Source organism: Lampetra planeri, chromosome 39 (assembly GCF_965212315.1).
Source record: "Lampetra planeri chromosome 39, kcLamPlan1.2.h2, whole genome shotgun sequence".
NCBI lineage: Eukaryota > Metazoa > Chordata > Hyperoartia > Petromyzontiformes > Petromyzontidae > Lampetra > Lampetra planeri.
Genome location: NC_136145.1, coordinates 5987515 through 6000723, shown reverse-complemented (window position 1 = coordinate 6000723; position 13209 = coordinate 5987515).

The window sequence follows — 13209 nt, the reverse complement described above, 5'->3', positions numbered from 1 at the left end:
AAGGAGTTCGCGTGATGATGGTTGATGCTGCTTGGTGAGATTTTGCTGTAACGGTGGGGGGGGGGGTCTTCTCGTCATTTAGAGATGCCATCGTTGGACCGTCCTGGATGAAGATCGTTGCTAAGAAGTTATTTTACGTGCGGGAGGAAAGCGGAGTGCTCTGAGAGGCGGGAAAAGCTCCGCATAAGGTCTGTTGACAAACCTACTTGCTGTACTGCTATTTCTATGAAACTATTTTACCAGGTAAAGCTCACTGAGCCGGTATTGCTATTTTTCAGAAGCGACCTGGCAGTAGATGATCGCTCAACGAAGTGGATCATCATCATCATCATGATGCGGGAAATGTATCGCAGCCAAATACTCCAAACGATGTCATGTGGATCGTAAATGTGGAGGAGAAAACCCACGGAGGACCCGGACAAAAATCCACGCGATCACGGGCGGAGAAAAAAAATGCAAACTGCAGATATACAGCAGCAGGCGTCGTCAGGGTCAGGGATCGAACCCACGACCTCCTGCATAGCCGGCGAGGGAGATAACCTCTCGCAGGTCAATAGTGGACATTAGAAATATTTCAGACGTGGAATGTGAACGCGTCTCTGTCTCCAAATGGAAGGTTACTCTCTCTCTCTCTTTCTCTCGCTCTGCCACATGCCATTGACTGCTAATAAGCATCGACTGGGTCAACAGATTTGTGAGTGGATCAGTTTGCGGGGAGTGGTGGCGCAGTGATTAGCACACTTCCTGATGAACCCGGCTGCCTGAGCCCAATTCCCGTTCGTGGCAAACACAATTGGCAAATCAATACATGAACTGGTCCTGGGCCTCCCCTAAGTCGACTCGGTCTTAAATGAGTACCTGGGGGCAGCGGCGTGTTAAAACATCATCACTGGGGAGACAAAAGGGGCGTTCTGGTCTTCATAAGTGCTCGCTAACAGCACTTGCCCCAACAGTCTGTTAAGGCTATACGGGGGATCTTTGTCTTTGAGTTGTGGGATTAGTGGCCCCATCATCAGAGAGCGCATGGGTTCGTCACCATCCCTTCCACTCAAGTGAAATAGAATCAAAAGTTAAAGGTGCAGCCCTGCAATGGCATTGCTCACGCCACTGCTGGCGGAAGGACCTCAATCCTCCACGCTGACCAGAACAGACGCCTCGGAAGATGCGGCAGGAGACCGCAAACTTTACCCCCACCTCACGCGGCTGCCGTCACACTGTGGTGAACCCTGGGTGGGCACATGGCGCAGGGAGGTGTGGGGCTTTAACAAACTCCAAGTTGCTTGGTCCTACTCTCGCGCCGCCCTTCCCCTTGTGCCACGCTTCGATATTTAAAGTCCACACGTGGCACGCGCGCGCCGCGCGTCTCACTCGCTCTCCCCTTTGCTGCGGTCACCCCCCACCAGGCTCCCGTTAACGCGAGAAGGGGGGACAGCAAATAAAACGGCAACGAGAATTTATCGGCAGATATCTCTCGGCCAGGCAGATTCTTTAAATAGAGAACTTATAGCCGGGCTGCGAGGTGGTGGGCCTTTAATGCAACATTAGCGGTGACACGGAGCGTGCCGCGGGGGGGTATTGACACGGCGATGCGGGGGGATGCAATCCATAAAATTCGGCTGTAAAATACGCAGGACCGGCTCGCAGATGGCAGTGATTGAAGTGGGTCTAAACAAATAAGTGGCCGTATCGGACACGGTCACGGAGCTGGGTCGGCACGGCAGGAGGAAAACAATGCTCGGTTCGAATCCTGTTTTTTTGTCAATTTAGCTCTGGGCTTGTCGTCTGATGGTGCCGGTTGTAACGACTGGCGAAACGTGACGGCACTCAAAGTTGTAAACGCTGTGGGTGTACTCTCCAACACACAACCGGTTAGTGCTCTACGAGTAACGGACTTGGCACATTTCGTTCACGTGACACACCTTTACTAATTGGCTGTGGTCGGGTGGCGACGGGGTTAACGACACATTTATATATTTACCTGATCTAACCTCCCCCAAAAACCTCTATTGTGGATACTATTTGTCGCGAAAGACTGCTGCAGATACTTGTACCTATACCTAATAAATGAACTTTGAACTTTGAGTAAACCGAGTTCTCAATTGCGGCGAGTGACTGCACACGCGCGCACAAACACAAAACAATCGCATTTAGTCTGCATTGTCACCTAATCTGGATTATTGCGGCTCTGCGGATTAAACCTTTCACTATGACGCCGCCGTAGGATCTGTTGTTGTTGTTGTTAAGAGTCGTGCAGCTCTCCGATGCGTTTTCGGGTTGCACCGACCGCGTGTTGTTCAGCACGCGGTTCGACGTTTCGTTCTGCCTGCTGCGGAAGCTTCTGCGGGAGTTGCATTTCGAGAAGAAGCACGCAGAGCGAAACGTCGAATGTCGTGCCGGAAAACGCATCGGAGAGCACTCGGGAATTACTTTCTACGTTCGGCGAGCGGACTGGGCCCAACCGAGCGCCGTGGACAGGAGTTAACACAATGCATTCGTTTGCTGGTACGCGGAGAACAGCTGCAGTGGCGAAATGTTAACTCCCTCGCCTGGTATATAGGAGTTCGTGGGTTCGATCCCGATCCCGACCCTGACGCCTGCTGTGTATTTTGGAGTTTGCGTGTCTCTCTCTCATCATCATCACGGTGGCTAGAAGATGCTAACTCCCTCGCCTGGTATACAGGCGGTCGTGGGTTCGATCCCGACCCTGACACCTTCTGTGCATTTGAAGTTTGCGTGTCGTTCTCTCTCTCTGTGTTTTTTTTTCTCCGGGCCTCCGGTTTTTCCCTCCAAATTTAGAGTATTTGGCTGTTATGCATTTCCAACACGTTAAGCCACTTCGTTGAACTATCATTTGTGGCCACATCGCTTCTGGAAAAGTGCTAAATAGCTCAGTGGGCCATACCTGGTCAAATAAAAATAAATTGTCTGACAGCTTCACTGTTTACAAATCGTCGAGTAGCGCCATCTAGTGGGACTTGGAGCCACATGCCGTGTTATGTTGAACGTCTTTCGCACCGTACGTAGCCAATCGTGCAAATCTGAGGGTACGTGGGAATGACAACAAACACAAAAATCAGTGGTCAAGAAATGAGTTTGTCAATCTAGATGATTGAAAAGTGCAGAGCTCCCAGTGCCTTCCTGATATCGGAAGGCAGAGCGTTCCAGACGGCCGCAGAAGCGTATCTGAAAGCACCACGCGATGATTGCCACCGCCTTTGTTCAATGGTGAACCAAAAGCAGCTGCTGCGAGGATGACCACCAGAGTTCACGTGATGGTTTATGCTCCTTGACGAGATCAGCGAGGTTTTGTGGTTCATTTGCGGGAAGCAATTTGCGTGTGCCTAGCGCGAGAGGGGCCATTGCCAATATAATCGAGCAAACCTGCTGACGAGACCCTGCGTGGCGAAACCGGTCCACAGTTTGCTTGTCTTGAAGCGTCGCTGCTGAAATGATGCACTCACAGGGAGGGCAGTGTAAGACATCGTTTGAGAAATACTTTTCGGTTTTTTTATTTTAAGGTGGAGAGACGGAGACGGAGAAGCAGACCTCGCTTGTGCATTTTGTCGTCTCGCGGTGGATGAGACGGGGCAATTTAAGCGGCTCCTATTGAAGCGACTCATATTGAAACGGCTCCTATTGAAACGGCTCCTATTGAAACGGCTCATATTGGAACGGCTCATACTGAAGTGGGTGTGCGGAGTCGCCTTCTGGGCTCATTCTCTGGCACTGGGTGATGCACTACTCGCTAAGGGGAGTTCGTAATGTCCGTGTCTCTGTTCATTTGCCGACCGTTGGACATAACGATATTGACGGCGATCCCACGGTAACGGAATTACAGGCACAAAGCGGGGCAGCATTAGCCTCTGTCTGATGACGACTTGACACACTTCTCTTGAGATGGCACGTTATTAAAGACACGTTCACTTGACATCAGGCGGAGACCCCCACTGCAACAGCCCCGAGTCTCCCGCGCATCTCCCCCTTGTATACCGACACGAGGCCACGCCTCCCTTCTCGATCATTCTCGCTGACTCTGGACGCTCGCTCCACCGGCAGACTCCACCGTCCTCTTCCGTCGGCTGACCACGCTCCCTTCTCGAACATTCCCGTGGCCACCGGTCCCTTCACGCTCACAACGGATACCCCTGCCATTACCTCCCGTGGCCACTAGTCCACTCACACCGTAGGCTGACTCCCCTGTCATCACCTCCCGTGACCAATAGTCTATTCGCATTGCAGGCTGACTCCCCTGTCATTACCTACCATGGCCACTAGTCCACTCGCACTGCAGGCTGACTCCCCTGTCATTACCTCCCGTGGCGACTAGTGGAATTAGCACCGCATGCAGGCTCTATTGTCATTACATCTGCAAAACCAAATCACCCTATTGTGTATGCACTCCACGGTATTGCATCGAGCTGCTGACCAGCGTGGTGAAGTATGGTCCAGGAAACCCCTACAACCCGCGCGGCGTGGGGAGCCCCATCGACCAGCAGTGGGTAGACGGAAGGGAAGGCTGCAGCGGTGCAGGAACACTCGGGATGACTCTGGGTCGGCACATTAATGCGCACGCTGAAACGTTGTCATTCCGTTGCATGATAGCTGGTCGCATTTCGGTGAACATTTTGGTGACGATTTCATTTCGGTGTTTTAAAGCACAAAAACGTGTTTTGTTACATTGTTGCGAAGACAAAGGGATGTTCACACGCCGCTCTCTCTCTGTACTCTTTTAAGGCTGATCCAATGTAGGGAGGTCCAGAACACGTGAAAACGTCACTCGCCCCAAAGATGGTTAGCCATGGCTCAAGTCAAGGACCGGCGAATCGGTCCTTGGCGTTCCCCTAGGTCGACTCAGCTTCAAATGAGCGCCTGGTGCTACGTGTAAACATCGCCACTGGGGATACAAAGGCGGCCGGGCGTGTGGCAAACCACCCACCCATGAGTGTGCTGGGTCGGCCTTCATTCATATGTGCCTCGCTAACAGAACTTGCCGCAAGAGTTTGTTAAAGGCTGTACGGGGGATCTTTGTCTTTGTCTTAGAGGCGCAAAAACATATACAGAAAGCACACACACACACCACCTTACTTGCACAGACACACACACACACACCACCTCACTTGCACAGACACACACACACCACCCCACTTACACACACACCACCTCACTTACACAGACATGCACACACCACCCCACTTGCACAGACAGACACACACACCACCCCACTTAGACAGACACACACACACCACTCCACTTGCACAGACAAACACACACACACCACCCCATTTGCACAGACACACATACACCAGCCCACTTACACACACACACACACACACCACCCCACTTCCACAAACACACACACACCACACCACTTAGACAAACACACACCACCCCACTTACACAGACACACACACCACCCCACTTCCACAGACAGCGGAACAGACGGAGACAGACACACACGCGCACACACACGCACAGACACGCACCCACAGACACACACCACCCCACTGAGACAGACACACGCACACACGCGCACCGACACGCACCCACACACACATATCACCCGAAGCTAAGCACACGCATCGTTGCCACATGTTGGTTCGATGAGTCTCGAGCCAAAGTGACAGAACAACAAAACGTCCTTTCAGCAGCATTTCACGGGGCGTTACGCCGATATCGATTGTGCGGCGGGAGAAGGAGGAGGAGGATGTTCGTGCAGAACAGCCCGGGGGGGGGGGGGGGGGGTCGTGTGTGGGGGGGGGGGGCTCGAGAGTAGTCGAGAGGGGGGGGGTGTGCACGGAACGAGGTTGAGCCTGCCGGAAATAAATAAAATAAAAACCCTCCCAGCTGCGATTCCAGACCGGGGTCACCGGCGATACTTTATACTTTACATGAATCGACGAAATGTATCACCGCACGGTGGAAGGCGTTACTGGACGTACGCGTTGGACTTCTTTCGCACTGCACGTGGCCAACCGTGCGCCAAGATCAACGTGCCCGTCGCTCCGATAAATGTCGGCACATCGTGGCGCATTCACTTTCGCTGAAATATTTCACGTCTCGGGGACATTGTTCAGGAACGCAGACCACGCTTTCCTCTCATCCAATAACACTGGTCAACACACTTTTTCTGACGTAATGTATTCCAACGGTTTTAAGGTAATTTTGGGATGCTGATTCCAAATCTGGCATCAGTTTTGTCTATCACATCAGGTTTTTGAGATATCAAATATTGCATTTTCAATTAAAACTGCGGAAGAAAAATATTAAATAAATGTGGATATCTACATAAAATGATATTATAAACACACTATCCTAAAAATACAGCACCATATTTTAACACTAAAGCAGTCACTGACTCGCAACAACTTGCAATCATAAGTTACAGAGTTAATTTCGGGTAAAATCAATGAAAATGGGGTATGCCGATAGCATAAAATGAGATGTGCTAGAGCAAATCTGAGATCAGATTTGGAATCAGCACCCTGAAATTAGTCTAAAACAGCTGCAAAAGTCCAGGCCAGAATTTTGTTTTTGTTGACCAGTGTAATTAAGAGTTGTTCACCATTAATCAATGTCATCATCAGCCGCGCGCAAACCACTGCTGGATGAAGGCCCTCTCCAAGCCACCGTCACATTTCGCGATCCTGCGATGTTTCCGAACCACCCAGTGCCCAATACTTGTACGGCTCTATTTGTCAATTCACTGCTGGATGAGGGCCTCCCCCACGACGTCACGGCTCGTGAGGATTATTTGACCATACTTCACCACGCTGGTCAAGTTCGGGTTGGCGAAGGCGGGGGAAGCATAGGTGCGGAAGCGTACAAGTACAGTACAACAATGGGGTTCGCTTCACTGCCCTCCACTGCTTGCAACGTCGCCCCCGCACCCCCCAGAGAAACCTACAACAACGAATCACAGGGCTCAATTTGCACCCTCCGATTAGCTACGTACGGTGCGAAAGAAGTTCAACATACACAGTGTGCGTACAGATCAATGCACAGCGGCGATCATCGCCCCCTCCTGGCAGACTTTCTGCCCCAGGTCACTCTCACAAATTGGAGATTCCGTCTTTTCTCATAATAAAGGATTTTGGGTTAGATCGCGTAATTGTAAATGTTGTGGATTTACTCTCCGACACACTGGTGGGTTGAAGTGGTAACTAATTGGCGTTTTATTTCGATTTAAAGCTTTCGTGACTGCAGGGATTCATCTTCTTGGTTCTTTCGGTAAAGTCACGTAGAATGGAAGTAATAAAATAATAAAAATATAATATAATAAAATAGTAAGAAAATATAATAATAGAATTATATAATGGGTTTTTCCTTATTTAATTATTTCCATTCTACATGTCTTTACCGAAAAAAACAAGAAGAATTGGCGTTTTGTTTGCCTGACAAATCCCTTACGAATTGGCTGTGTCGGGAGGGTTACGACACATTCATACTTACGCGAATCTAACCCCAGAACCTTTATCATGAAATAATATTGTTCGCGAAAGCCTTCTACATGTTACACATTTCTTCCTTGGTCCCTTTGATTTCTCAACCTGAAATAACGAAATTAACTTCAATCCCCGACATTCGATACCACAGTGGTCACCAATCCAAGCGTTGTCCAGGATCGACCCAACGCTGCTTCCGAGATCGGAAACGAGACGGGGAAACTTCCAGGCGATTTGTTCACGGAACGCTTTGGTGCCATTATTTATGAGGGCCATGTCCTAACATTGACTGCAGGCCGTTTGAGGCCGTTTGTTTCGTGATCTGCGTGAATTGGCTGATACTGCCCCCACATTGTCCCATGCTACTAAGGGGCCGTCCATAAATGACGTCACGCACGTAGGGGGGGGGGGGGGGTTAAACATTTGTGACGATGTGTGACGAGGGGGGGTTTGAGAAATGTGACGTCACATCAAAATGCGCAACTTTAAATAAATATAGACAACACGTTCTACTTACTTAAATAGGCTCTTTAATCAATGTTTTCTCCTACAACATCAGAGTGCAGTGCCACATTAAACGATGACAATAGTTTAAAGCGATTTGAGGCTTGTGATATTTGGGGGGGGGCAGAGCTTTGTGACGTCATATTTGAGGGGGGGTCTGATTTTTTGTGACGCCGTGTGACGAGAGGGAGGAGGGGTCAAAAATCGTCCAAAATCGTCCAAAATCGCGTGACGTCATTTATGGACGGCCCCTAACCGCCACCTCCTCTTAATTATTGTTGTTGGAAGCATTTAGATGTGTTTTGTTTCAACAAATGGAAGTTATTTTGTGAAAAGTTATAGGTGGGTGGGTGCGTGCTAACTCCCTGTAATCTGATGTACACACTGGCGATGAGGTAATTGATATGGCATGACTGTAACCTGATTACAGTCAACAATTGCTTGTGATACAAATCACACCCCAACGTTAACTGTGCCCCAACCATCTACACGGGCGCGACACGGCCTTCAAGGACCACACCACCATCACCACCATCGTTAGAGGTCTCCCCATTAGTCGCTGACCTCTGGGTGCCACACAGACGCCCGTCTCTGGTCGCCTGCCCTCCTCCTCCTCCTCCCGGGACACGCGTCCCGCACATCGCAACCTCCTCCTCCAGCCACGCTCTTCTTCCCAACCTCCAAGTTGCGTACCCCCTATCCTCCTCCCTCCCATCCTCCTCCTCCACCCTGCTGCCCACCACGTGTCCCACCCATCGCAACCACCTCTTCCCGATCACATGTACAGAACTGTCCCGTCACGTGCTACGCAGAACCTCCAAGTTGCTTGTCCTGTCACGTCACGGAATTCCCATCGTTCTCCTGCACTGCATGCCCCTGGATTCAAAGCGCAGATCGCTTCTTTTCCGTGAGCGTCGTCGATTGATTTTTGTTTCTCTCCGGGATTCTTCCCCGAACGTGACGCCAAGCACTCACTATTGAAATTGGCCAAGCATCCCGCTGGACCAGGGACCCTCGTGGCGAAACGTCGGACATCACGCTGATGTTGTCGACGTGTTTGTCGGGTCGTCCGGGTTGTCCTACTGGACATCTGTGAATAGAAGAGCTTCATAGCTCATCGGATTGCTCAAGGATAAATGAACAGTCTGATCCCGATAACGCTCCGCGTACTGAGCGGTTCTTATTTTCAGTCCCTAGCGAGGCTCCCAAAACGTGCAGCGAAACGTCGGCCGCCATGCCGAACGACCCACAAACCCACCGGAGCGATAGCCATCGGCGGCTGTCTCTTTATTGACAACTTTCGTGATCCATACCATCCATGCCCGTCCATTGCTCGCACAAGCTGCATTGGATTCTGGTTTGCCGAACGAATACATTGTGATAAGGTCGCACTCATTACACGCACAGAGTGCTTGCCAACAAATGAACCACAAATACCTTGCTGCTGATCTGGTCAGGGAGCATAAACCATCACGCGAACTCAGGGTCATCTTCACAGCAGCTGCCTTTGACTAGCCATCGAACAGGCGGTTACCGCATTGCGCGCTTTCAGATGCGCTTCAGCGGCCGTCTGGAACGCTCTGCCGATATTTGGAAGCCGCCGGAGCTATGCACTTTTAAATCATCTCGATTGACAAACTAATAATATCTCTAGAACTGCTTTTTGTGTTTAGTTTGTTGGCCGTCCCCCGCACCTCCGATTGCCACGGTTGGCTACGTACGCTGCGAAAGGAGTGCAACGTACAAACAAAGAGGGCATTGTCGCCAAACGACCAAGTTGCGGTGGGATACGGGACGGATCTAATCATCAACAAATGTTGATAATCAACAACAACAATCACAACAACAACAATACCAACAATGCAGCAACTCCATCCGTCGCTGCTCCGCTCATCGTTGAGTGAGCTCCATGGCCCCAGAGGCGAATGGCGTTGGGTTTTGTGTGAAAGCCCAGTTTTTTTTTATCATGGTCGCGTGCGTCTGTATAATGCTGTGCGAGATCAATAGTTGTCGCATTAGGGACTCCGACGGGGGTGGTGTTTGACCGGAGGGAGGCCGCTCAACATCAGCGGCATCAAGCGCGGCCGGATCGCCATCGCTACGTGCACCGACAGCATCAACATCATCAACGTCTTCATCAACATCATCAACATCATCATCAACATCATCAACATAATCATCATCAACATCACGGCGAAGCATCTCGCTGCCACAGACATCGCATCATCAACATCATCAACATCATCAACATCACGGCCCAGCAACTCGGTCGCACAGACATCGCACCAACATCATCATCAACATCATCAACATCATCAACATCATCATCAACATCATCAACATCATCAACATCATCAACATCACGGCCCAGCAACTCGGTCGCACAGACATCGCACCAACATCATCATCAACATCATTAACATCATCATCAACATCATCAACATCATCAACATCATCATCAACATCATCAACATCACGGCGCATATTCACCAGCGTCCACATCGACGTGCGGTGGTTGCTTCTTTTCCGCTGCTGCTCCTGCGTCGAGAATTCGCTCCACCGTTTTACCCATCTGCTCAGCTGACTCCGTCCCTTCAAGTCCGGGATGCAGAACTTCCATTTCTCTCTCCTCTGCCTCCTACGGCTGACCATTTCCATCCGTTCAGATGTCCCGATCAGCGCAGAAATCATCTCGTTCAACAAGCCCTCCACGATCTCCCAAAGTTTCCCAACTTAAATTCAACAACATATTCATCACCATCACCCACAATCTAATCATGTACTTGTGATAACCATGACAATAAAATAGAATGCATATTCATTCACCCAGGAAAGGTCACACCCAGTCCAAGGATCCTCCTTCTTGAACAAATCCAAGCATTATCCGGGCTCAAACCTGCTTAGCTTCGCTTCCCATATCTGATGACATTGGGCGATTTGGTCAGACACGATTTGTCTCGTAGGCGCGTGCGTGTCGTACAACAGCGGTCGTTCAACCCCCGGGCCAAGGACCGGTACCGGTCCGTGGCTTGTTAGGAGCCAGGCCGCACAGCAGCAGGTGAGAGAGGTGAGTCCGTGCGTGGCCTGCCCCCATTATTTTATTATTTACCACTTCCATCCGCGCCTCTTTCCCGCACTGCGCACTGTCTCAGTCACAGTTTTGGTAAGCCCACAAGCTTTAACCCCGAGCCAAAATGAGTAAAAAACAAACGTCGCTGGAGAGCTTCTTTGAAAATGGGGAAAGACCCAATGATGACGCCCCCCCCCTACCCCGGTCAGTGAAAAAATTGTCTTCCACGAAACCGGTCCCTGGTGCTAAAAATGTTGGGAACCGTTGCTGTACAACATTGCAATCGCTAGATTATAATGAAGGGGCAGCGCAGGACCGAGGAGCTGTGATGCCGTGGGGAGGCCTTCATCCAACATGCAGTGGCTAACTGGTGGCTTGCTCTTGCTGCTACTGCTGTTGCTGCGACTGATGATGATGATGATAATTGTAATCCCCGAACATTGCAGCGCAGCTGCGTGCAGCAGACGTGGCACCGTTTAACGTCACTTGCCGGCGGTTGGCAGGCTCGTACTCTACGTATGTTGAACTTCTCTCGCACCGTACGTAGGCAACCGTGCTAAATCGCAGGTGCATTGAAAAATTCTGATACTCCTACTGATGCTCCTGCTATTGTGAAGTGACTCATGCAGCCAGCTATGGATGCAGGGTATTGGTGGTACATGTTGTTTATGTCGTTTATTGTTTAATTTCGGTCATAGTTCCTATGATCACTGTAACATTGCTTTTATGGCTTTATTTTGGTGATTTCGAAACGTTTTTTGGTTTGGCCATGTTTGTTTGTTGTAGTACGGAGTTAGACTGATGGCTTTAATCTAAGTTGTCTTGTGGTTGTTGTTGTTTGACTTGCATCCCACTAGGATTTTTGCACACAGCGTTGGTGTACGGTGCTTTAAATGGGATATTTTTTTTGCTGTTTTTTCCTGGATTTTTTTGTTTGCGCATAGTCACTTTAAGATGTTTTCTTGTTAATGTTTTTGTTTTTTGTTTGTTGCGGTTGCACCCGATTCAAGAGCCAAATGGCTCACAAGGCTATACCAAATAAATGAAACTGAAAATGAAACTGAGCAGCAGCAGCAGGAGGAGGTAAACACGCCTCTGTCTGCAAATGTGGGTGTCCCAGGCTTCGCCAAATGTTTCCCCTTTCCCCTGCCCAGTGATGGTTAAGTCTAAAACACACGGATCGATGTGAACTGAAACACTCTCTTTGCCCCACCCCACCTCTCTCTCTCGCACCCTCCTAAAGCCCGCTTACAAATATATAATAAATAAACCCAAAAAAATGTCGCCCTAAAAGGTTGTTGCCTGAAGGTTTTAAAGAGGGGCGAGCGTGATTGACTGGTGTGATGTTGAGTGGGTTGGGGTGAGGGGGGGGGTTGTTTGAGGTGGGTGGTGGTGGTGGTGGGGGTGGTAGTTTCGGACTGGGGTCTGGGTTGTGTCAAGGTCACATTGCCGAGAGGTTGAGTGTGGCTTGAGACGAGACGTGGCGACTGCCCAGCGCGTTCCTCATTTGGCTATGGGTGCACACGCGCGCGCACACACACACAGAGACGCAACAAAGACAACGATCCGTCGTATAGTCCCTTTTTGGGATTGTTTTGGGGGGCAAGTGTCGTTAGCGAGCGCCTACGAAGGCCGGCAACGGCACACGAGGGGCTGGGTGGCCAGCGCCACGCCCGACTGCCTTCGTCTCGGCAGTGGCGACGTTTACACACCGCACCAGGTACTCATTTGAGGCTGAGTCGACCTAAGAGAGACCCAGGACCGGTTAAAATAATCGTCACTCCTGGTGGCCGTGAGCGGGAATCGAACCCAGGTCGACGGGTTCCCAGCGGAGCGTGCGAACCGCTTCACCACAAAAACAAAGGCCCCCCGTGTAGCCTTAACAGGCTGTTGGGGCAAGTGCTGTTAGCGATTAGCACCTATGAAGGCCGGCACAGCACGGTACACGAGGGGCTGGGTGGTCAACACCACGCCCGACCGCATTTGTCTCCCCAGTGGCGATGTTTACACACCGCACCGGGTACTCATTTGAGGCTGAGTCGACCTAGGGGAGGACCGGTTCAGAGAATCGTCACTGGTGTTGGCCGTGAGTGGGAATTGAACCCGGGTTGTCAGGTTCGTAGTGCAACGCGCTAACAGCTGCACTGCCTCTCCCCACTACATACATGCACACACACACACACACTGTGTGTC